At 43.4% G+C, this 26,842-nt stretch overlaps 2 long non-coding RNA genes across 2 annotated transcripts in view; one reads left to right on the top strand and one right to left on the bottom strand.

Annotated features, from left to right (window-relative positions):
- LOC116276392 overlaps positions 1-26,842 on the bottom strand; it is a 56,555-nt gene that overhangs the window by 23,850 nt on the left and 5,863 nt on the right. The gene's annotated exons all lie outside the window — the stretch shown is intronic.
- LOC116276393 lies at positions 18,097-19,322 on the top strand. The gene is made up of 3 exons (XR_004185894.1): positions 18,097-18,179; positions 18,248-18,332; positions 19,075-19,322. It is a non-coding gene; the product is annotated as an uncharacterized LOC116276393 (long non-coding RNA).

Consider the following 26,842-nt stretch of genomic DNA (forward strand, 5'->3'; position numbering starts at 1 on the left):
TCTTTAAAATAATAGTAATAATAAAGCATATTCACAAGCCTGCCATGGACCTACTTAATCAGAATGCCCACCATGGGATCTACAGGACTAGCAACTCTCTGGGGGTTCTATTGCACACTTAACTTTGAGAACCTCCATCCTATTGAAGGGCCTCTGAGTGCTTCATGGCAGCCTGGAGCCAAGCTAGCTACATAAGAACTGCCTGGAGTTTTGTTTCTAATTATTAACTAAACTTTACACTTTATTTGGGTTTCACTAGTTTTTCTACTAATATTCTTTTCTTGTTCCAGTGTCCCATCTGGAGTACCATAACACATTTAGTCATCATGTCCCTTTGGTCTCCTCTGATCTGTGACAGTTTCATGGATTTTTTTTGTTTTTCATAACCTTGATAGTTTTCGTTTTGTTTTGTTTTTTGAGATGGAGTTTCACTCTTGTCACCCAAGCTGAAGTACAATGGAGCGATCTTGGCTCATTGCAATCTCTGCCTCCCAGGTTCAAGCGATTCTCCTGCCTCAGCCTTCTCAGTAGCTGGGACTACAGGCATGTGCCACCATGCCCAGCTAATTTTTTGTATTTTTAGTAGAGATGGGGTTTTGCCATGTTGACCAGGCTGGTCTCGAACTCCTGACCTCCGGTGATGCACCTGCTTTGGCCTCCCAAAGTGCTGGGATTACAGGCGTGAGCCACTGTACCTGGCCCTTGATAGTTTTGAAAAGTACTTTTTGACCCAGGCGCAGTGGCTCACGCCTGTAATCCCAGCACTTTGGGAGGCCAAGGCGGGCGGATCACCTGAGGTTGGGAGTTCGAGACCACCCTGACCAACATGGAGAAGCCCTGTCTCTACTAAAAATACAAAATTAGCCAGGTGTGGTGGCACATGCCTGTAATCCCAGCTGCTCGGGAGGCTGAGGCAGGAGAACTGCTTGAACCCAGGAGGCGGAGGCCTTGCTGTGAGCCGGATAGTGCGCCACTACACTCCAGCCTGGGCAACAAGAGCGAAACTCTGTCTCGAAAAATAAAAATAAAAAAAAGAAAAAGAAAAGTACTTTTTGGGTATCTTGTACAATGTCCTTCCACTTGAGTTTATCTGATGTCTTTCTCATGATCAGACTGAGGTTATGGATTTAGGGAAGAATACTGCAGAGGTGGAGGTGAAGTAGCCTTCTTATCACATCATATCAAAGGTAGACACTATCAACATAACTTATCAACTTTGATTGCCAGTCTTTGGCTAACTGGCCAGGGAAAGGATTGCCAGTTTTCTCCATTCTAAAATTATTCCCCCAGCAATCCGCTCCCACAACACTGTATTCTTTGGAAGAGAGTCACAGAGTGAAACCCACAGTCAAGGTGGAGGTGGGAATTAAGCCTTCCTTTCTGGAGAAGGGAATATCTACATAAAGTGTTTGGAATTCTTGGAATTCTTCTGTAAGGGAGATGTGCCCCTTCTTCCCCCTTTATTTATTCAATGATTTACGTATACCAATATGGGCTCACAGATATTTATTTTATATTCTGGGTTATAATTCACCACTATGTTATTTATTTTATTGCTCAAAATGTCCAGCTTTGGCCATGGAAAGCTCTTTCAGATTGGCTCCTGTGTCCCTCGCACATGCCCCATCCTTTTGGTTTTGTGATGCTTCATTCTTTTTGGCACTGTAAGATGCTCCGGGATCAACTTGTATATTCCCTTCCCAGTCCTAGAATCAACCATTTCCCCAAGTGGAGTTTTTTGTGTTTTTTTAACAAACATATATTTTTGCCTCCTACTCCCAAATGATCTACAAAAATCCAAGAATATGATTTTTAAATTATTATTATTCAATGAAATAACATATGCTCATGGTAAAAATAAATTCAAACAATGCAAAGGGACTATCGATGCTAAAAGTAAGAGTGTGTCAGTCTTCCTGCTCAAAGGCAACCTATTGCCATAAATGGTCTAAACATATTTCTGAATACATATATATGTACATATGTCCATATCACCCATATTTTCACAGAAATGAAAGTACACTACCAACACTGTATTGAACCTTATTTTCACTTAACAACACATCTTGGAGATTGTTACATGGTCACGGATCAACAGTGTCTTCGTCTGTTTGTGCTGCTATTACAAAATACTCAAGACTGTGTAATTTTTGTTTTGGTTTTTTTTTTTTGAGATGGAGTCTCACTCTGTTGCCCAAGTTGGAGTGCAGTGTCATGATCTTGGCTCACTGCAGCCTCTGCCTCCCGGGGTTCAAGTGATTCTCCTGCCTCAGCCTCCTGAGTAGCTGGGACTATAGGCATGCACCACCACACCCAGCTAATTTTTGTATTTTTAGTACAGATGGGGTTTCACCATGTTGGCCAGGATGGTCTCAATTTCTTGACCTCGTGATCCACCCACCTCGGCCTCCCAAAGTACTGGGACTACAGGCATGAGCCACCGTGCCCATCCAGACTGGGTAATTTATGAAGAACAGACATTTATTTTCTCACGGTTCTGGAAACTGAGAAGTCCAAGATCAAAGCACCAGCAGGCTCAGTATCTGGTGAAGGCTGCTCTCCACTTCCAAGATGGTGCCTTGTTGCTGTGTCCCAACATGGTGGAAGAGGGAAGAGCAGAAAAGAACAAATCCACTTTCCCAAGCCCTTCTACAAGGGCCCGAGTCCCATCCATGAGAGGTCTCTGTTCTCATGACCTCCTAGAGGCCCCACCTTTTTTTTCTTTTTTAGATGGAGTCTCGCTCTGTCACCAGGCTGGAGTGCAGTGTCATGATCTTGGCTCACTGCAACCTCTGCCTCCCAGGTTCAAGCAATTCTCCTGTCTCAGCGTCCTGAGTAGCTGGGACTACATGCATGCACCACCATGCCCAGCTAATTTTTGTATTTTTAGTAGAGACGGGGTTTCACCATGTTGGCCAGGATGGCCATGATCTCTTGACTTCGTGACCCACCTGCCTTAGCCTCCGAAAGTGCTAGGATTACAGGCATGAGCCACTACACCCAGCCATGGCCCCACTTCTTAATACTATTACATGAGCCCTTGAATTTCAACACATGAATTTTAGGGAATACATTTAGACCATAGCAGACATCATCCTTTTCTGCAGTGGCATAGAGATTCAGTGGCTAGCCATGGTGTAGTTTATTTCACCCCTTGCTTATTGATACACATTTAGGTCGCCTATGGGTTGTGCCATTATGAGCAATGCTGCTATGAACTTCCTGTAGATGCATTTTTATACATGCATTAGGATATCACTGCAGTGAACTCAGATCAGCGAAATCATTGGGTCAAATGGAATATGTCTGCAGCATTTTTTGTGTTTTATTGTTTTTAGTCCTTTAGCTTTCTCTGACCAAGGAATATGCCTGTAGTACTTTTTGTTTTGTTTTGTTGCTCTTATTTCTTTAGCTATCTCTGACCAAGGAAGATGCCTGTAGCATTTTGATAGATATTGATGAACTGCCATGCAAAAAGGTTATGTCAACATCTACTCCCACGTGAAGCGTGTCCTTTCTCCACATTCTTCACAACACAGTGCATAGCTGAATTTTTTTTAACTTTTGTCTGGGAGGTGAAAAATGGTACCTCAACATTTTAAATGTCTGTGACTTTAATGATGAGTGATAACTATTATATTTTTATCTGTTTATGAATATTTTGAACTTTTATGAGTATGTAAACTGCCTATTCATACCTTTTGTCCTTTTTCTTTATTGGATTAACAGACTTTTCTTGTGGATTTTGTAAGCACTCTTTATGTATTAAGGAAACATATATACCCTTGCCTTCTGCGTTGTACATATTTTTTCAGAATATGCATTTTAAAAATGCTTCTCATAGAGAGTGAAATAATAGACATTGGAGACTTGAAAAGTTGGGAATGGGGGGGGCAGAATGAGAAATTATATAATGGACACAATGTACATTATTAGGGTGATGGTTACACAAAAGCCCAGACTTCACCACTATGCAATATATCCATGTCACAAAACTCGTGCCCCCTAAATCTATTTTAAAAAATAAATACATTTTAAAAAGTGTTTCCCAGGTGACTCTAATGACAGCCAGGTTGAGGAACCACTGCTAGGGAATTGCATGTTAATCAGGGTTAATATGTCCCATGTGTGGGCCACCTCCAGCTGTAGGTAAAGGGAACAGCTACTGAGCAGGTGTGGTCTGAAGATTACAAAACTCCCTGTCCGAAATCTTCACAGCTACTTGAGTAGAGATTCCCAGCATTAAACCCACCTTTGAGGGGTGAGGCAGTGCTACCAGAGAGGTTAGTAGCACTAACCCATGATTGTGCAGTGGCAGGACTGCCTCTTCTCCCATGTCCTTGAGTTTAGGTACAGAAGACTAGGATGACAGAAGGAGACTTTTGGCATAATACCATAAGACATAGCCACAGCCTTGTTAACGAAGCTGAGCAAAAGTTCCGATTCTCTTGTAAGCACCACATCCTTAGGGCAGACAAGGCAGAGGCCTCTCTTCCCCTTCTCTGTCTTTCGCACCCCAGGTCCTGAAGCTTCATACTATCAAGATGGAAAGGAACAACGCACAGCTCAGCAGAAGACAGGAACCAAAAGAGAAGCTGTGTGGGGGAAAGGGACAGGACAGAATGTCCAGGGGAAAAGGCTCTTCCTCCAAAGGGAAGGAGCTGCCACCTGGATGCCAGAGGGTCAGAGTGAAGCCCTTGTTAGTGAGAGAAACCCAAGAAGGGTAAGCTGCTGAGAGAGGAGCAGATGAGCAACTCCACACTCTTGGCCCCTTTGTGGTCTATCGGGTGGGAATATTCAACTGAACGTGAAAGGGCTGTTTTATACATAACTCTGGACTCCATGTATGTTTCACTGGCTAACTATAGGACCATCTGCTCCATCCCCTTCCTCCCATGATGATTGTGTAGAGAGGGTTGTGTTTGAGCCTACATTCTGGGATCTGACCCAAACTGAGGAATGAGGACATTTTAGATGAAATGCGTAGACCAGTGGTTCTCCAAGTGTGGTCTTAGGACCAGCAGCATCAGCATCACCTGGGAACTCATTAGAGATGCAAATTCTGGGCCCTCACACCAGAGTGCAGAATTAGAAACTCAGGGTGGGGGTGCTAGCAGTCCAGGTTTTAATAAACCCTCCAGGTGATTCTAAAGCTCAAGTTTGAGAACCACAGCTCTAGAAAGGAGTCACTGACGTCTGCCATGGCTTCCAAATTTAACAGAATGGAGCCTGTAAGCAAAATGAAGGCAAGAGGAGCATATCCACTCTGGATAGTCTCTTTGGGGTAGAGATGTTTTCACCAGAGAGCTGGCACCCAAGTGCTGTGTGCATTTGCCGCAAAGGTTTCCGAACAAGAACTCCTGCAGGAGATTCCAGGGGAGGCCCAGGAGCCAAAGCCTGTCTACAGACAAGAAATTTTTAAAGATCCACCCCCATCTGCAGAGGTGGAATTTTTAAAGAGAGTTACATTGCTATAGGAATGGAGGCGTTAATTTTTCTTATTTTGCCTGGCGCAGTGGCTCGTGCTTGTAATCTCAGCATTTTGTGAGGCTGAGGTGGGAGGATTGCTTGAGCCCAGGAGTTTGAGACCAGCCTGGGCAACATAGCGAGATCCCATCTCTACAAAAAAAAAAAAAAAAAAATTAGCAGGGCATGGTGGTGCACACCTGCAGTCCCAGTTACTTGGGAGGCTGAGGTGGGAGGATTGCTTGAGCCTGGGAGTTCTGGGCCACAGTGAGCTGTGATTGCGCCAGTACATTTGAGACTGGGTGACAAAGCAAGACTCTGTCTCAAAAAAATTTTTTTAAATTGTTTCAACATAAGTAGAGTGAGGGCCCTGTGTTAGTGTCCCATGGCCCCTCACTTCTCTGGATTTGAATTGAGCTCATTGTGCTTTAACGCCCCTCTGGTTACCCAGTCCCCACACAATTCCCCCTGGCAAAGTTTAACAGGTTAAAAACAACAACAACAATAATTATCTATATCTATATCTTGACAACTGGATCATTATTTCAACTTTAATGAGTCAGCAAGTAACCTTAATGAGTACCATGCTGTGATTTATTGCCAAGTCACTTTTTTTCAAATATTTTTTGTATAAAATATTTTATATTGTATAAATATTATATAAATCTTGTATTATATTGTATAAATATTGTATAAAACATTTAAGGCTACATCTGACTTTGGGTCTTTGGAAGTGATTAAGTTTCCTCTAAATGTCAAATGCATCCCCTAGTGTTTTGGCCACAGCCCTGACAACAAGCATGCTTGACGAGAAGCTCAGTGCTCTGGGGATGCTGGCAGTTCATCACTCCAACTCAACAGATTTTTGCATCAACTAGAAAAGATGCAGCAGACCTAAATATTATCAGAATTGTTTTAAAATTTAAAATTAAGGCCGGGCACTGTGACTCATGCCTGTAATCCCAGCGCTTTGGGAGGCCGAGATGGGCGGATCATCTAGGTCAGGAGTTCAAGACCAGTCTGGTCAACATAGTAAAACCCCTTCTCTACTAAAAATACAAAAATTAGCTTGGCGTGGTGGCGTGCAACTGTAATCTCAGTTGCTTCGGAGGCTGAGGTAAGAGAATTGCTTGAACCCAGGAGGTGGAGGTTGCAGTGAGTTGAGATTGTGCCACTGCACTCCAGCCTGGGCCACAGAGTGAGACTCCATATAAAAAAAATTAAATGTTCTCTATTTTTCTTTATTTGACAGAAAGAAATTAGCAAACTCCAAATACCAAAATGTTTTTTCAAATGACGTATCCTGTCTCCAGACCAAAATGATTAAAAAAAAAAAGTTTAGAGCCAGGAACGCTGGCTCACACCTGTAATCTCAGCATTTTGGGAGGCTGAGGTGGGAGGATTGCTTGAGGTTAGGAGTTTGAGACCAGTCTGGCCAACATAGTGACACGCCCCTTTTTTTTTTTTGAGACTGTGTCTGGCTCTGTTGCCCAGGTTGGAGTGCAGTGGCGACATCTCGGCTCACTGCAACCTCTTCCTCCCAAGTTCAAGCGATTCTCCTGCCTCAGCCTCCCAAGTAGCTGGGATTACAGGCACCGCCCACCAGGCCCAGATAATTTTTGTATTTTTAGGAGAGACAGGGTTTCACCATGTTGGCCAGGCTGGTCTTGAACTTCTGTCCTCAGGTGATCTGCCCGCCTCGGCCTCCCAAAGTGCTGGGATTACAGGTGTGAGTCACCGCACCTGGCCAAGACCCTCATCTTTACAAAAAAAAATGATCCGGGTATGGTGGTGCATGCCTGTAGTGCTAGCTACTGGGGAGGCTTAGGCAGGAGGATTGCTTGAGTCAAGGAGTTTGAGGTTGCAGTGAGCTATAATTATACTACTGTACTCCAGCCTGGCTGACAGAGTGAGACACTGTCTCTAAATAAATAAATAAATAAATAAGTGAAATTTAGTTTAAAAAACTATCTTAATCCCAGCCTAAGGTTGGCAGGGAAAAGAGGACTGCTTGGGCGCTGGATGGGAAGACTCTGTCCCCATTAGGGGGGTTGGGTGAATCCCCAAGGCCTTCCAGCAAGGAATGTTGGAGGCTGGCCGTGCCCTGAACAAGCTGCTCATCCTGACCAAAGTCTGCCCACCGCATGGTCCTTGCAGGGAGAGCAAACAGAGCAGTCCTTCTGCAAGACCAAACATGTTTCTCTAAATTTCCTGCTCCAGGCTGAGGGAAGCTCATTCCAAGGACCCGAATGCTGGCATTTACACTGGCAGAAGCTGGGCTTCCTAAGTCTCAAGTTTCCCAGAATGATCTGACTTGTTTACATTACAGTTCAGGAGGCAAACTGAGAGCTCGTGAGAAGCTGTGCTTATTTTTTTAGGGCTTCAGCAGTTACACACACACGTGCACGCGCGCGCACACACACACACACACACAGATTGAGAGTCCGAACCTTCTTTCTTCCAAGATAATGTTGTATTTATATTTTATTTTAACAAGTCTTCTTGGTCTCTCAGTTATGCATTTCTACTTAACTGTTCTAAAGGTCAGAACAAGCCAACCACATGATATTCTGCAGCAATGCAGACTCTTCACCTAAGGGCTACAACACCCCTGAAATTATATGCCAAACTGTGTATGTGCATTTTCCCCCCTAGAGTCGAGAGGACACAGCTTCCATCAAAGGGTCAAAAAGGGCTGTAGGTGTTTAAAAGCCTCAGCCAACTGTTGGAATTTCAATGCCACGGCAATGATTAACTTCTGTTGTCAGCCAGAGGATGTTGCTAAAGGATCACAGCCAAAGCTTTTCACCAGTCCCTTCCTGCCCAGCACAACATACACATGTATCCCAAACCAGATCACAGAAGCCATATTTTTGTTTTCCGAGAAAAAACTACTTTTTAAGATAGAAAAGTGTCCTTATACCCCAACCATCATCCTGAATTCAATTATTAATGTATGTCCTTCAAAACTCTAAACTTGTTTGTATTTGAAAGAAAGAAAAATTACAGATAAAATTTAAGTCCTCTTGGTTCCCAAATTCCCCTTCCCAAAAGTAACTGCAATGAATTTAGCATGTATCCCTTCAGCCCGTTGTTCAAAACTTGTACAGACATGTAGTTCTGAATAATATTACAGTATTGCTTTTACATCTTATTTATTTTTGAGATGGAGTCTTGCTCTGTCACCCAGGCTGGAGTGCAGTGGCATGATATCGGCTCACTGTAGCCTCTGTTTGCTTGGTTCAAGTGATTCTTCTGCCTCAGTCTCCCAAGTAGCTGGGACTACAGGTATGTACCACCATGCCCGGTTAATTTTTGTATTTTCAGTAGAGACGAGGTTTCACCATGTTGGCCAGGCTGGTCTCAAACTCCTGACCTCAAGTGATCCACCCACCTCGGCCTCCCTAAGTGCTCAAATTATAGGCGTGAGCCACTGTGTCCTGTCGCTTTTATATCTTTAAATTGTATCATATTGATTGCATTTTTCTTCATTCAATATTATACTTTTGAAATCTGTCCATATTGATACACAAAAATCTTGCTCATGCCTTTGCATTTGCCAATTTGCATTTTAACATTTTAAATGCATCAAATTTTATTTATTCACCATTAATGGATACTCAGGTTGCTTTAATTTCTTGATTTTGTAAATAATGCAGCAATGCATTTCTTTGGACATATCTCCTTGTGAGACACAAGGAGACACATCTCCTTGTCCAGAGTAGAGACCTAGAGGTGCTGGGCCACAGGGCATATACACCTTCTGCCAAATGGGTCTCCAAGGTAGACTGTAGCAATTTTCACTCCTTCAGCATCACCTGGAATTCTGTCCAATCAGGCTAAGATGGGAAATTACCTAGTCCGAGACCTCCTGCCTCCTTCCACCTTTCTGCGTTCAGGAGCCTACTTCTCTGAACGTAGAGATGAGAGCTCTCCAAATAAAAGCTTTTGTGGGGAATCTAAACTGGGTTTGATCCATGAAACATGCTCGCTTGCTGTGGTCTGCACCGTGGGGTTGTGCCGCAGCCCAACCCTTAAGCCTCTTAGCTTCTATTTTCTCCTGACTTGATAAACCAAGTGGAAACGCTTCACCCGCTCATACCTGTGTCCTAAGCTAACCCCTGAGCAGGGGGCCCAGTATTACATTGGTTTGATTTTAGATTCCCTAAGGTCGATGTTGCTGCTTGGTTTGGCTTGTCCGTTTATTACTTGAGTATTTATTGAGCACCTGGGTGAGGGGTTCAAAGGCGAACAAAACAATACTCATGGAGTCGTTACCATCTGTAGAGGCGGGCACTGGCAGCTGATCTCAACCAGTCCTTCCAACCTGCCTACGAAATAGGTACCATTATTAGCCCCATTTTACAGAGAGGGACACTGAGGCTTTGAGTTCAGGAAGATCTCACTCGCCTAGGCTTAGCTAGGATTCTAGCCCACATCTGTCCACAGATGCAGTCTGAGTAACTGCCTTATTCTGCCACATTGTGTTAGAAGTTAGCTGGGGTGACAGGTCACTTTGGTTAAGGGGATCAAAGGAGAAAGGAAGGGATATTTGAAATGGGCCTAGAAGGCCGTTTTCCATTTTAAGGGAAATGGGGATGAGAAGACAGAAGATGCACATAGGCATCAGGTCGGAAAGAGCAGAATACATTTGGGGAGTGGTCAGGGAATGGATGGAGTTGAGAAAATTGTAGAAGTGGAGTAGGACATACACCAGAAAAACAAGTTGGGGTCTAATCACAGAGGCCTTGAATGACAGATAGGGAAATGGTGAGTTATCTGAGGCTTTTGAGCTGGGGAGTGATGTGATTAGAGCCAGCAGCAAGAAAGAGAATGGAATTGTCGGGGAGAGCAGGGAAGCTGAGAGGCAGGGCTGGGAGGGGAGGGAGACGTGGAGGCCAGGCATGCTCAGCATCCATTCCAGCCTATGCTGGTAGCGTCAGAAACCTGAAGACTGCAGTTCATACATTTCTTTGTAGCTAGAGTTCTGGACAAGGATTCATGTAGCCCGCATGGGTGTTACAGAGGCTGCTTGGTGCTGGGGTCATTTGCTTCTTCATTCAAGGACTTCCGCATGGCAATGGTGGCTTTCCAGTTTTGTTTTGTGTCTTACAGAGGTAATAGGATTCCAAGAGTTAGGTGTTGTTCCTGGAAGCTCTGCTTCAAATATCTTCCCCAGATTTTTCAACAATGTGTTAGTTACCTGAACCTGAGTTCTCCTGAAACTAGCTTGAGTGGCTGTTTCTGCAAATGAACTGAGACCATTGCAACAGAACTAGTAAGGACTTCAACTTGGATGAAAAGCATCAGGGCTGGAAAATAGGAGGAATGGAAGAGCACATTTTGGAGGTAGAAATGGGCAGGTTGAGGTAGATCTTTGAATGTGGGATGGAGGAAATCATCAGAGATGATGCTGAGGCTTTACACAGGGACAATGCAAGGAGTGACAGAGTCATTAATGGGTACAAACAGTAGATTTTGAGAAGCTGCCCTTAATCTAAAGCTCTGGGGAATCAATTGCCTGCCCAGAAGCCTCTGTGTCCTGGAAGCTAAAGCTCTATGAGGACAGCTCTTTGCCAGCTTATTCACCATCATAATCACTTTGGCTTGTGCTTGGCATGTGGTAGACACTCAAGACATATTTGTTGAGGAATGAAGTTAGGGTCCAACACGCAAAAGGAATTATGGAAGCAAAATATTTTTAGAGCAAGGGGATAGGAAATTGTGTAGGAAGGATAAAAGGGGTTGAGAAGTCAGAAAAAGACTACTAGAGGCCAGGCATGGTGGCTCATGCCTGTAATCCCAGCACTTTGGGAGGCTGAAGTGGGAGGATCGCTTGAGGCCAGGAGTTCAAGACCAACCTGGGCAACACAGTGTGACCCCATCTCTACAAAATGTATTAATACAAATGTTTTTCCAATTTTTTTAAAAAGAAAAAGACTACAAGATATAACACTTAGTGACAGATAAAACAGAACTTTCTTCTTGAGACAGAGTATTACTCTATCGCCCAGGCTGGAGTGCAGTGGCATAATCTCGGCTTTCTGCAACCTCTATACTTCATGGGTTCTAGCAATTCTCCTGCCTCAGCATCCCAAGTACCTGGGACTACAGGCGTGCGCCACCACACCTGGCTAATTTTTGGATTTTCAGTAGACATGGGGTTTCAACATGTTGGCCAGGCTGGTGTCGAACTCCTGACCTCAAGTGATCTGCCCACATCAGCCTCCCAAAGTGCTGGGGTTACAGGTGTGAGCCACTGTCCTTGGCAAGACAGAACATTTTAAATGCTTTTCTAAAAATAACTTTTTAAAAACAGTTGAAGTAAGCATACATACAGAAAGCATATATCATACATGTATAGCATAAAGAATTATCACAGTCAAGTAACCACCTTTCTGATTAAAGAAACCAGAATATCCCTAGCATAGCTGGAACCTCTCGAATAACTCCTCTTAGCCATTAACTACCACCACCTAAAAGAAACCACTGTCCTGCTTCTAACAGCATAGATTAGTTTTGCCCATTTTGAACTTTATATAGTTATATAGCACGTATTCATCTATATCTGACTTCTTTTACTCAAAATTATGCTTGTGAAATTCATCCATGTTGTTGCATGTAGCAGTAATTTATTCATTTTTCATTGCTGTATAGCATTCTGTAGTATGAAAGTACCAGATTTATTTATCTGTTCTACTGTTGATGGACATTTAGCTTGCTTCCTGGCTTTGACTTTAATAAAGTTGCCATGGGCCAGGTGTGGTGACTCATGCCTGTAATGCCAGCACTTTGGCAGGCCAAGGAAGACGGATCACCTGAGGTCAGGAATTCAAGACCAGCTTGGCCAACATGGCAAAACCCCATCTCTACTAAAAATCCAAAATTAGCCAGGCGTGGTGGCGCATGCCTGTAATCCCAGCTACTCAGGAGACTGAGGCAGGAGAATCGCTTGAACCCAGGAGGCAGAGGTTGCAGTGAGCCAAGATTGCACCACTGCACTCCAGCCTGCACGACAGAGCAAGACTCCATTTCAAAATAATAATAATAAAGCTGCCATGAACATTTTTATTCAAGTGTTTGGTGTACCTATGTACACATTTATATTGGGTACATATCTAGAAGTGAAATAGCTGGAATATAAGGTATGGAAATATTCAACTTTAGTAAATACTGTCACACTTTTCCAAAGTAGTTGAATTAATTTATATTCCACTCAACAAACATTTTACAATTATCGTACATCTTCTACAAAAAGGCTTAGTGGTTTCTGTATTCTGTTTAGCAAACCTTATCAAACCTTAAAGTCATGGAGATCATGTCACATTTTATCTTTTAAAAGATTTATTGTTTTATTTTTCACATTTGGGTCTATAATGTCCATGATGTTCATGTTTATATATATTGTGGGGTAGGGTTCATGTTTATATATGTTGTGAGGTAGGGTTCATGTTTATATATGTTGTAATTAGTGTATGTTCCATTTGTACATCCAGTTAGGTCAGCCACTGTTTATTTGAAATAACTTTTCTTTCTCCATTGTTCAGCAGAACCATTTCTTATATATATTACGTATCCTCATAAATGTGAATCTGATTATAGACTCTCTATTCTGAAATTTTGACCCTACCATTTACCCAGATCCTATAACTTTTCCCTCTTAATATTCTTTATTCGTTGTTCTAAGAAATAGATATTAATGATCAGTCATTTATACAATGTGCAATGAATACTGAGATTTATAATGAATGTCATGCTGGATTATTCCATTGGGAACTATGTTTCCTAGAATTTCTTTCTCTATATGATTCTGGGTCAAGTTGGCAAAAAGTGAAGTTGTGTGAGATTTAGGAAGCAGAGATGAAGCAGGCACCATTGCAATCTAAAGACTGATATTGATGAGAGGTGGTGAGACACAGACACAGACATGCCAGCAGCTTCGTTTACCCTGGTTCTTCCCACTCTGGGTCCAACTGTCCTTTCTCCCTGCTAGCTCTGCTAACAGCAGCAACCCCAGGACTATCAGCAGATGCTGTGCTGTGAACTCAGAGGCTGCAGTCATGAAGCGCCAATAGCCTTTTGTATACTGAAGTTCGAAGCATGGGTTCCAGGCTTCCCTGCAAGCTGGGGTTAATAAGTAACTTTTCTCAAATTCTTCATCTCCTCTTTCCAGACCTTTACCTCCCAGTTCCTCCCCAAATTGTGCAAAGTCCACTTCCTATAATAAATTCCTTATTTCATAACATATAGTGGTCCTGCTTCCCTGAATGAACCCTGACTGATACACTCATGCTGAAATGAAATAGTCAACAAATGTAAAAGTGGCAAGCCCTAAAACTGCATATGGTAAAATCTGCAATTGATGAAAAATTGACAGAAGAACTGCATATGGATATTCTTGGCTGACAACATTGGCAACATCATCATGTTGTTGTTTTGAATTTAAGATCTTGAAGCTGGCTAATTTGCTTCTGTTCTAGAATCCTTCCTCTACCCCATCCCTAGCTTCCTGGGATCTTTACCTTGTCTCTACCCCCTTGTGTATATTTCCCTCCAGGTTAGGGGTTTGTCTTGTCCTATTTGTCTTTGCACTCTTTGCCAGAAGGGAAGTAAACCCTGTGCTGTAAGTATTCAAGGAAGGAGTGATTAGTTCTGGTCAGGAGAGCTCCCAAACGTCTCCATGGGGGTGCTGACCTGGGCCTAAGTGGGCAGGAAGAGGGAAGAAGTTAGAGTAGGTAACATTTATCTCTGCGTTGTGTGTCAAGTACAGTGCTAAGGGCTTTACACATTAACTTATTATCACATCAATTATGTGAAGCAAGCACTATTATATCCTCATTTTATATATGGGGAAACTGGGAATCAGAGTAATTAGAAAACTAAACCATCATCACATTCCCCTACTAATATGCAAGCAAAGTCCAGGGGTGGGGGTTGGTTTGTCCTGGAATTTAACAGCCCTTTCTTAAGAGTGGTACTTTCAAAACTGCAATACAGGGAACTAAGCTATGAGGATGCAAAGGCATAAGAATGATACAACGGACTTTAGGCACTGGGGGAAAGGGTGGGAATGGGGTGAAGGATAAAAGACTACACACTGAGTACAGTGTACACTGCTTGGGTGATGGGTACACCGGAATCTCAGAAATCACCACTAAAGAACTTACCCATGTAACCAAACACCACCTGTTCCCCAAAAACCTATTGAAAAATAAATAAATAAATAAATAAATAAATAAATAAATAAATAAAGGCCGGTTTGGTGGCTCATGCCTGTAATCCCAGCACTTTGGGAGGCTGAGGTGGGCAGATCACTTGAGGTCAGGAGTTCGAGGCCAGCGTGGCCAACATGGTGAAACCCCGTCTCTACTGAAAATACAAAAATTGGCTGGGCATGGGGGCAGGTACCTGTAATCTCAGCTATTTGGGAGGCTGAGGCAGGAGGATTGCTTGAACCCGGGAGGCGAGGTTGCAGTAAGCTGAGATTGCACCACTGCACTCTAGCCTGGATGACAGACTGAGGCTCCATCTCAAAACAAAAAACCAAACAAACAAAAAAGTAAAAAACAAACAAAAACAAAGATGTTTTCTCAGACATGAAAAACAAACAAACAAACTGCAATATAGTCCTTGAATATGTAAGGGATGCCTGGAAAATGGGAGGAGTGTGTGTGTGTGTGTGTGTGTGTGTGTCGGCGGTGGTACTGATGTTTTGTGTTGTTTTCTCCTGGGAGAATGGAAAAGAGGTAAGAAGAGAAAAGGAAAAAATAGGTGATTTTGTAACCTCATAAAAGGTGGTAGAAATGGCTGAGGGATGTTTTTAAGAACACGACCAAGGAGATTATAAAGTATGACTAATGTTCACTTTTAAATTGCCTGACTTTTGCTGGGTGTGGTAGCTCATGCTTATAGTGCCAGCTACTGGAGCGGCTGAGGTGGGAAGATCACTTGAGACCAGGAGTTTCAGATCAGCCTGGGCAACATAGCAAAACTGTCTCTAAAAAGCTGCCTGATTTTCTGCAGTGTAAAGCCCTCCATCTTCCTGAATTTTTAGTAAAAATAGAGTCTGCTGCACACGCAAAGACATGTCAGTGTGAATTTATGGAAAACGAGGAAATGGCTGAGGCTTGCATTTGAGTTATACAAAATAGCAAGATGAGCCCTATGCTGAACTAATTCACAGAAGCAGAAGGTCAGAACGAGAGGCAACCAGACCTCAGGTCTCCTGGGAACTTGCAGAAGTCTTACAGGAGGCACTGGGCTTTCTAGTCTGTAGAATGCTGTACTCCAGAAAATCTTCTCTGGATCTTAAGGGGCAAGAAGGCTCCAGCTGACTCTTACATTATTTAAGAAACTGGGTGTGTGTACCCAGCCTGGAGGCAGGATCTGTGAGCTTGGAGACAGGCTAGTAGCAGATGTGACTAGAGGGTGGGGGCCAAAATAGAGTGCTGTGGGGAGTTGAGAGGGGACAGATGTAGCCCTTATGCTCATGGAATTCAACAACTATTAGGAGACTCAAAAATATACAGATGAAAGGATGGGAAAGCAATGCAAGAAGGTATCTAGCTCGGCGAGGTGGCTCATACCTGTAATCCCAACACTCTGGGAAGCCGAGGTAGGAACATTGCTTGAGCCCAGGAGTATGAGACCATCGGGGCAATATAGTGAGATCCTATCTCTAAAAAAAAAAAAAAAAAAAAAAATAGCCAGGTGTAGTGGCACACCTGTAGTCCCAGCTACATGGCAGAGTGAGGTGGGAGGATCACTTGAGCCCAGGAGGCTGAGGCTGCAGTAAGCCGTGATTGCACCACTGCACTCCAGCCTGGGTGAAAAAGCAAGACACTGTCTTAGGGAAGAAAAAAAAAAAAAAGTATTTAATTCAACATCAAAGGGAAAGATTCATGTGGCCCCCTACTTTTGTTTTTATTTTTTAAATAAAAAAAATTTTTTAGAGACAGAGTCTTACTCTGTTGCCCAGGCTGGAGTGTAGTGGTGCAATCATAGCTCACTTCAGCCTAGAACTCTCAGACTCAGGCAATCCTCCCACCTGAGCCTCCTGAGGAGCTGTGGTATGCCACTACAATGGGTTTTTTTGTTTGTTTGTTTGTTTTCAATAGAGTCAGAGTAGAGTCTCTCTATGTTGCCCAGGCTTAAACTCCTAACCTCAAGCAATCCTCCTGCTTTGGCCTCCCAAAGTGCTGGGATTACAGGTGTGAGCCACCTCACCCAGCCTGGATTCCTTCCAAAATCGACTCAACATTTAGTTATTTTGAATGGCCTTTGGGAATGAAAGCTTTTGAAAATAGTCAACAGGCTGCCTAAAAACACCAACCTTCTAAGATCAGATGATATTGGGCACATTCAGGGTTGTACAGTGTAGACTAAAAACACCAGCCTTAACATTCATATACAGCATGGACAAATACACCAGCCACCTGCCATCTTCCCCCACATCCCCCCAAACCCTGCCCTGGGAACTTCCCTCTTTCAAATCCTGATCAAAATTAGTAAGGAACAAGGAAATTCAGGCCCTTTTGATCAGGAACTTCATTGTGATTTCCAAAATGTTTTGACCTTTGGAAATATTCTAGAACAAGATCCTAACCTCTCTCTCAGTGTTAATGGTCTCCTATGAACGCCCAAGTCGACAAATGTTTATTGAGCACAGACCATGTCAGGCACTGGGAGTTACAGACAGAACCAAGACCCAGCCCCACCCTTGAAGAGCACAATGACTTACTAAAATCCAGAAAAGACTTTTAAATACAATGACCTGGCCTCTAAACAGTCTTGAAGAAACATTCAACATTTAAGCTTTAAAATACTCTTTCTGGCCAGGTTCGGTGGTTCATGCCTATAATCCCAGCAACTGGGAGGCGAGGCAGACAGATCCACCTGAGGTCAGGAGTTTGAGACAGCCACAGCTAACGCTGTGAAACCTGATCTCTAAAATAAAAATTAGCTGATGGTGAGCACTGTAATCCCAGCTACTTGGGAGAACTGAGTCAGGAGAATGCGTTTGTTTGAGAACCCGGAGGCAGAGGTTGCAGTGAGCGAGGTGCACTGTGCTCTCCAGCCTGGGAAACAGTGAGACTCTGTCTCAGAAGAAGAAGAGGGAGGGAGGGAGGGGGAGGGAGAGGGAGGAGGGAGGAGGGAAGGGGAGGGAGGGAAGGGAAGGGAAGGGAAGGGAAGGAAGGACTCTTCCAGGGCTTGCTTCTTTCTGTACAGTACCTTGCCCAAAGTGGGTTTTTTGTTGTTGTTGTTGTTGTGTTGTTAAATATGAAAATGTCAGGGATGTTCTTTCCTTTAAGAGATTGCTCAACAGGGCCTCATGTTTCTCAAAAGAGCACTTATGTACAAATTCAGTAACTTCGTGGAATAGAATGAGAGGGACTATCAAGCAGGCTTGAAGTTTACTGACTTTAAATCTACTTTCAGACTTAATTAAGCCTGAAGCCCACAAATACCCTTACTCCCAAACCACCGTTTATTATGGAAGATAAAAGCAAATGACTTGAAATAAAGAAGAAAACCTGCAAAACAACATCTTAGCGTTTTCTCAGAAAACACAGAGTCCTCCAACGACAATTAACAACAGAATTAATGCCAAAGAGCTAATACTCACCCCCTGCACTGCCGTAGAATAGCTAATCACAATTTCCTCTTGCCTGAAGGCTGTTTCTGGAAAGAACAACAGGCCCTGCCCTTCCCAGGTGAGCACTCTCAGGTGGGTTGGGACTGCTGCTAGGCCACTGTTTCTTAAGATTGCCTCCTTTTCCAGGCTCAGGGAAACACCATTGCCTTTTCCTAGATTGCTGAGAATTTCCAGGGGCCTCAGGGCCAAAGCATCTTCTTCTGTGGCATAGGTAAGTTCACGGATCGCTTGCTGCCCTCAAGTGTGGTCGCTGCTCAGCACTCTGTGAACCCAGAACTAAACCTTAGCTCCTTAGAGTGACCATTAAAAGCCTCTCGCACAAGGAATCTGTGTATCTCTGTGTGTGTGTGTGTGTGTGTGTGTGTGTGTGTGTAGAGAGAGAGGGAGAGAGAGCATGTGTAGCAAGCTTGATTGATGGTTTCATAAAATGGAGGAGCCTTATATTCCAGCAACACAACAGTAAATGTTTTAGCAAGCCCTGTTCTTACAAATCTTTCTGCCACCCCACTTGTGGCCAGAAAGGTGTGCTCCTACTCTCCCTCCTTGAAACTGCCTTTGCAAAAGGCAGTGAGAAACAACAGTGAGAAAATTGACAGTGAAAGAGATCTGATCTAACCAACTCCCTCTTGCCACTAACCCTCAAACCGCACTTCGTCATTCCTGTGTGTGGCCCAAGCTAAGTTTGGGAGAAATTTAATTTATAGCCTAAATAATAGTCCTTCCTAAAACTAAACTGCCTTTGTAAAAGTAATGAAAGACTACTAGGTTTGGAGGATGAGAGGGGTCTGAATTCTGCTGAAATGTAGGCACAGTTCAACAATTACCAGCCATTGTTCTGGAGGTCATAATATTTGTGACTTCCTCAATTACTTCTGTAAATAACATTACTATTGTAGAACTTAAGATTGACCTTTTGAGATGTCTTCTCAGACTTTTGCATTTCTGATGACCAGGTGACTCCACTGGGACCAGAGACTCAACCCTCAACAGGTCCTGTGGTCCCCACCTAGAAGTGGACTCAGCATACAAGGACCATTTCCACACCCCTATGACTGCATCCCCAACTAGTCAGGAGCAGCCACTCCCTAGCCCCTCATGCCAAACTATCTTTAGAAAATTCTAGCCTCCAGTTTTTGGGGAGACCGATTTGAGTAACAATAAAATTCCAGTCTCCTGTCTAGCCAGCTTTACGTGCATTAAACTCTTTCTCTATTACAATTCTCCTGTCTTGATCAACTGGCTGTATCTGGGCAGCACGCAAAATGAACCAATCATGCAGTTAGTTACATCCTCTCTCCTCACTCCCCTTTTCATCTTCTTCTCTTCTTTTGACCTCAAATTCAAATTCTTCCCATTGAATTGCAACACCTTGGAACAATTTAGCACGTCTCAGCCCCTGCTCCTAAACCCAGCTCCAGCCTCCCTCTGCACCACTCATAGTGGCTTGGCTAAAGAGCCTGATTCTGTTCCTAGACAAAGGTTATCTCTCCCCCATGGGTAGTGTGGTAGTTTTTAAATACGTCTACAGATTCTTTGATACTTCTTTCAAAGGGTGACACCTATGTCTCCTCCCCTTTAGTAGAGGCTATCCTTACTGACTAAATTCCAATCAATAAAGGGCCACAGAAGTGACATGTGACTTCCCAGATGAGGGCAACAAAGACATTGTGACTCCCTCCTTAGATCACTCACCCTGGGGCAAGTCAGCTGCCTTCACAAGGACTCAGAGAAACTTCTCTCTCTCTTCCTATCCTCCATTGCTAATTCTTCCCAATAAACACCACCACACATAACTCTGGGCCAATGTGCAAAATGTGGAAGGGGTAGAGGGTGAGGTGCTGGGTCACAGCAGAGAAGTATAGAGATGAGTCCAAGGCAATTGAGTGCAGCAGAGCAGTGCATGGGCTCCAAGCCACAACAACCTGTGTTGGAGCCCCAGTTCTGGCACAGATAGGCTTGGTATGAGGCTTGGCCCAATGTAAGTATTCTTGTGGTGATAGCAGTTATGGTGATTATTATTGGTTAAGCACATACGGTGTATCAAGCTCTATGCTAGCTGCATTACACATATTACCATATCATTTTCTTTCTTTCTTTTTTTCTTTTTGAGAAGTATTCTCACCCTGTTGCCCAGGCTGGAGTGCAGTGGTACAATCTTGGCTCACTGCAACCTCTGGCTACCAGGTTCAAGCAATTCTCCTTCCTCAGCCTCCTGAGTAGCTGGGATTACAGGCACCTGCCACCACGCCCAGCTAATTTTTGTACTCTTAGTAGAGACGGGGTTTCACCATGTTGGCCAGGCTGGTCTTGAACTCCTGACCTCAGGTGATCCACCCGCCTTGGCCTCCCTAAGTGTTGGGATGACAGGAGTAAGCCACCGAGCCGGCTGGCTGGCTTTCTTTCTTTCTTTTTCTTTCCCTTCCTTTCTTCCCTCTTTCCCTCCTTCCCTCCCTCCCTCCCTCCCTCCCTCCCTCCCTCCTTCCTTCCTTCCTTCCTTTTGAGAAAGAGTATCGCTGTGTTGCCCAGGTTGGAGTGCAGTGGTGCGATCTCGGCTCACTGCAAGTTCCGCCTCCTGGGTTCACACCATTCTCCTGCCTCAGCCTCCCGAGTAGCTGGGACTACAGGCACCCACCACCACGCCCAGCTAATTTTTTTGTATTTTTAGTAGAGATGGGCTTTCACCATGTTAGCCAGGATAGTCTTGATCTCCTGACCTCATGATCCACCCACCTCGGCCTCCCAAAGTGCTGGGATTACAGGCGTGAGCCACAGCCACAGCGCCCAGCCTCTTTAAAAAAGAAAAAAAAAAAAAAGAGACAGGGTCTTGCTCTGTCACTTAGGCTGGAATGCAGTGGTACAATCATAGCTCACTGCAGCCTTGATCTCTCAGGCTCAAGCGATCCTCTCAACAGCCTCCCAAGTAGCTGGGACTATGGGCATGCACTACCATGCACAGTAGAGATGGGGTTTCACTATGTTACCCAGGCTGGTTTCAAACTCCTGCCCTCAAGCAGTCCTTCCACCTTGGCCTCCCAAAGCACTGGGATTGCAGGTATTGTCCACCATGACCGGCCTGGCATTTCATGTTAATATTCACAGAGCAACTCAATAAGATTCATATGTTGTAGTGATAGAATAGTGTTTCCCCAAAATATATGTCCAAATTGTGACTCTAGATACCTGTGAATGTGACCTTATTTGAAAATAGGGTCTTTGCAGATATAACTGAGTTATTGATTTGGGGATGAAATTATCCTGGATTTATAGTAAATCTAATGGCTGGTAGCCTTACAAGACAGAGGAAAAAAAGATTTGAGACAGGAGAGACACAGGAAAGAAGGCCACGTGAGGATAGAAGCAGAAGGTCAGATCTTTGTTGCCACAAGCTAGAGAAGGCCAGAGCTGGAAGGATCCTCCCCTTCCAGGAATCTCTTTGGAGGGAGCTTGACCTTGCTGACATCTCAGTTCTGAGCTTCTGGCCTCTAAAACTAAGAGAATACATTTCTATCGTTTTAAGCCACCCAGTTTGAGGTCATTTGATACAGCATCCCAGGAAACAAATAGGTACACATGTATATTTTTTTTAGATGGCGTCTCACTCTATTGTCCAGGCTGGAGTGCACTGGTGCAATCTCAGCTCACCCCCTGGGTTCAAGCGATTCTCCTGCTTCAGCCTGGGCCTACAGGCATGCGCTACCACACCTGCCTAATTTGTGTATTTTTAGTAGAGATAGGGTTTCATCATGTGGGTCAGGTTGGTCTCGAACTCCTGACCTCAAGTGATCCACCCGCCTTGGCCTCCTCAGGTGTTGGGATTATAGGCATGAGCCACTGCATCTGGCCTGAATACGTATGTTTTTGTCCCTACTTTACAGATGAGGAAATGAAGGCTCAGAAAGACAAATTTGCCGAGTATGTTTTTATGCAAAGAGTCAATTTATGCTAGATACACATTAAGCTACAGAGTGCTCATAAGATAAATGATCAGGAACCCAAACAGGAAAATTAGGACAAATGTGTAGCTCTAGGTCTCCACTGAAGAAAGGAAAATAGGTTCACATCATTTCAATGGGCAAATTCACGCAAATACCAGAACTCATTTAATTAGGTCAGGAGAAACCCTCTTGGAAGGAGAAAACTAGCAAAATAGAAGATAGAGGTAACATGTAAAACGTCTCAGCAAAACTGTCTATGGAGGAGACCAGTCCAGACCAGACAGTCAGCCCCAAAGGCCGATGACCTAGACTCTTGGGAGACTTTGAGCAGATTAAATTAATAGAGCAATTAGGGGCAGAAGCAAGCTAAGCCTCTTAAAATCTGGGAATCCAAGGGGAAATTTTCAGAACAATTTGGCTTGTAGGAAGGAATCAAGTGATGCACTTTTAATTTCTCTTTGTTTGGTTTCTTTTCAACATGCTGAAATGGCAAGTCTGAAGAGCAATAAATAAACACAGGTTTCTTCTGAGATGCGAACAGCAGGGAATCATTCATTTTTAAGGTCCACCCGTTTCCCAAGGAGCCCTGCCTGGTGTTTGAGCTTTAATCAACTCACGGGAACAAGTTTCTCCTAACCTACACCATTATCATCCCAGGAGGCTTCTCTTGCCTTTTGGGGGGAAGGAAAATGGGCATTTTCCATAGTTGCAAAAATAACAAATGCTCAATATACAAAATTTGGAAAATTTGAAAGGGCACAAAGAAAAGAAAAGAAAAAAAATAAGCACCATAATCCCATCTCCTACTTTTGTTTTCTTTGAGACAGGGTCTCACTCTGTCACACAGGCTGAAGTGCGACGGCGCAATCACAGCTCACTGCAGATCCTCCCATCTCAGCCTCCTGAGTAGCTGGGTGCACACCACCATGTGCGGCTAATTATTTTTTGTATTTTTTGTAGAGACAGGGTTTCACCATGTTTCCCAGCCTGGTGTTGAACTCCTGGACTCAAGTGATCCACCCCCCTCAGCCTCCCAAAGTGCTGGGATTACAGGTGTGAGAGCCACCTCGCCCAGCCCCATCTCCTACATTTTGAAATACATTCTTCTGGTAGTTTAGATACAAGGATAAACATGTAATTCAAAACCAAACTGCCTTTAGCTGCTCCTGCACGTTCATGGGAGGGCTGGTGAAACGGCCTTTGTAAAATCATGACTGAGACAGTGGAAGAGATCGTACTTAACTGACTCCATCTTGCTTCTAACCCCCAAGCTGTCCTTGTTCATTCCTGGGCATAGGCTGAACTAACTTTGGGAGATACTTAGTTTTTCTAATTTAAATAAAGACAGTAACAGCCCTTTCCCAAAGCAGACCTCCTTCTTGCCTGGGGAGTAGATTGCCTTTGTAGGACTAACATTAGCCACAAGATTAAAAATTATGGTTTAGGAGTCATGCAGCTGGAGGCTACAGGATTCTGACCCTCCCTGAACTGCTCCTAAGATCAGTGCTTTAGATATTTTGCAGACCCTGCACTTGATGGATCAGCTGGTGCCACCCAGATCAATAAACTGGCTCATCTGATCTTGTACCCCTGGACCCCCAGGAACTGACTCAGCACAAGACAACAGCTTCGACTTCCTATGATTTCATCCTTGACCAATCGGCACTCCTGGCTCACTGGCTTCCCCCCACCCACCAAGTTATCCTTAAAAACTCGGCTCCCTGAATGCTTGGGGAGACCGATTTGAGTAACAAAAAAAAAAAAAAAAAAAAATTCCGGTCTCCTGCACAGTGGGCTCTGCGTAAATTACTCTTTCTCTATTGCAATTCTCCTGTCTTGATGAATCTGCTCAGTCTAGGCAGCAGCAAGGTGAACCCCTTGGGTGGTTACAGTGGCTGAGGACATAATTCATATTTGTGGAGAAAAACATAACATTGAATATTATTTACTATGTACCAAACACTAAGCACTTCATACATATTAACTCTAAGAAACTTCTCTACTGCCTGCAAAGTTCAAAGATATTCTTCTATATTTAACTCATTTAATTTTCAGCAACCCTACTAAATATTAGTGCTATCCCATTCTGTAGATAAATAAACTAAGGCAGGGAAAGAACTGTGCCCCAAATCGCACAGCTGGTAAGTGGTGGAGTCAGGACTTTCTTCAGAATCTGCTTCAGAAGCCTGCGCTGTGCTGTGCTCTCCGTGCGCTGTGCGCTCCGTGCGCTGTGCGCTGTGTGCTCTGTGCTGTGCACGCTGTGTACTGTTCTGTGCGCTGTGTGCTGTGCGTGTGTGTTCTGTGCTGTGCTCCGTGCGCTGTGTGCTTTGTTGTGTGCTGCGCTCTACGTGCTCTGTGCTGTGCGCTGTGCTGTGTGCTGAGCTGTGCTGGCATCGTTCTCACTCCTCCTGGTGGCTGTGGGAGGATGGACTGGTAAGGCTTTCTCCTTGTTATCTTCTATCCCAGACCCGGACGTCTGTCACAGTCATCAAGGGGTCTTGTCTGTAATGCCAGGAGGTGTAGCACAAGATGGGAAGGTGGGGGACACACTGAAGCGAGGAAATCCTAGAGGGAAGGCCAGCCTGGAGGGGCGCAAACACCGCCGCCCCCAGGCCCCGCCCCACCCCGGCAGCCAGAGCCCTGCAAGCAGCGGGGGCCTTCTAGGCAAGAGGCATCCATGCTGTGCTGCTCTGAACATTGAGAGAACGCTAGGCTGGGCGTGGTGCAGGCTCACGCCTGTAATCCCAGCACTTTGGGAGGCCAAGGTGGGAGGATTGCTTGAGTCCAGGAGTTCAAGACCAGCCTGGGCAAGAGAACCAGATCCGATCTCTAAAAAGAAAAAAAGGAAGAAAGAAAACATATGCCACATGCTCATTTTCCTTGCAAAGGTGGTTTTGGAGGAATCCAGAGAAATGGCTGAATTCCACCTCTGAGCTGGGGCAGAGAAGGAAAAAAGAAGTCTGGTTGGTCTGAGAATAAACCCCATAGTCCAGAGGCAGCAGTGAGCCCCTGGGAATCTGGATAAACTTGAGGAGGACACTGTTCATTGTACTTTACACCAACGTGAACTGGAGGATACAACCCGTTTTATTTCAGTCCCAGAGGACTGAGTGACCTCGGATGACAAGTGGGAGAGCGCTGTACATTCATGCATGTATATACGTGTATGTGATTTGTAACATGTATATTATGTGGTTTATATAAGCAGATACATGACATAAACATGTACCAGTAGAGATGTAGAGAATTCTTTATAAAAAGTGACATAATGAATCAATAAATCTATATATATTATACATTGTATATAAAATATAAATGTAATATGGTATATTATAAAACTTATATATAAAACAAACATAACACATATACTGTTTTATATATGATATGTAAGCACATATTTATATACTCTATTAAAATGTAACATTATATGGTTTAATGTTTTTCCCATTAAATTTTTTTAACAAAATGGGACATTATTATATACACAATTTTGTGTGTTTTTAATTTAGGAATATAGTGTGTATGCTTCATCTTTTCAGTAATATTCTTTAAGAAGATGATTGTTAATATATTTTTATATTATTTTGTTTTTGAGGCGGGGGTCTTACCATGTTTTTCAGACTAGCCTTGAACTCCTGGGTTCAAGTGATCCTCCTGCCTCAGCCTCCCAAGTAGTTAGGATTACAGGCACACACCACTGCACCCATCTATATTTTTATATTCTATGTGGAGGTATCATAATTTGCTTAATCAGTCTCTTATTTTGGTTATTTCTGTTTTGTTTTTGCTATTATAGGTAATGCTGCTAATGAACTTTCTTATAAATAGAACTTAGATTCTGATTTCATACATCTTGCCAACATCAGTCAGGGCCTGACAGGAAACAGGTGGCACGCTAAACCTGGGCAATTGAGGGACATCTAATAAAAGAAAAGGTACAAAGGTGTAGGCTGAGTTTAGGGAAACCAACCAGGGATGGTGCAGTGCCTCTGGGATATTACCTCCTCTAGAATATTTTGTTATTGCTTCATTTTTCATTCCTTTTATTACTCGTGAGGTCAAGCACTTTTTATATGTTTAATTTTCTTTTGTGAATTGCTTTTGCCCATCAGGGAGTTCATTTATTCTGCTTAGTTTGTGGAGTGTTTTATATTAACTATTGGTTTGTTTCCTCAAATATTTCAGTTGGTTTGTTATTTTTTTATATGTGGTTCCTGTTGTTTTGATACACAGGAGTTTAAAATTTTTACATTGTCAAACTATTAATCTTTGCTTATATGTTTTAGAATGATGCCAATTTAATAAGACTCTGTAAATGGAAATTATAGTCTATTTTATAGTTTCTTTTTAACCTCTAATTCTTATCTTCTTAACCAGAGCTATAACTTTCGTTATCAAGTAACCATTTATGTTAAACCTGAAAAAACTGAATATGATTCTTCCCCCTAAAAAATATTTACAAACATAGGTATTAACATGAATCATCATATTTCCTGACCTTGTATTCTTCCATCACGGTTTCAAAGCAGAGAAGAGTAACTCTGTTTTTTTTTTTTTTTTTAAGCAAATTCATCTTCTAGGTGCTGCAAATATGATAAACTGCTTTTTTAAGGAGAATGCTTGCCTGAGCCTTAGCAGACATGCCCTGACTTAACACATCTAAGTGAAGCTAGAGTATTTTTTCAAGAATCATCTTTATGATGTTCAAGATGAATTAAATGGAGGAAAAGTAGGTTTTAAAAATAAAATTAGGCCGGGCGCGGTGGCTCAAGCCTGTAATCCCAGC

Source organism: Papio anubis, chromosome 8 (genome assembly GCF_008728515.1).
Source record: "Papio anubis isolate 15944 chromosome 8, Panubis1.0, whole genome shotgun sequence".
NCBI classification, from domain to species: Eukaryota; Metazoa; Chordata; class Mammalia; order Primates; family Cercopithecidae; genus Papio; species Papio anubis.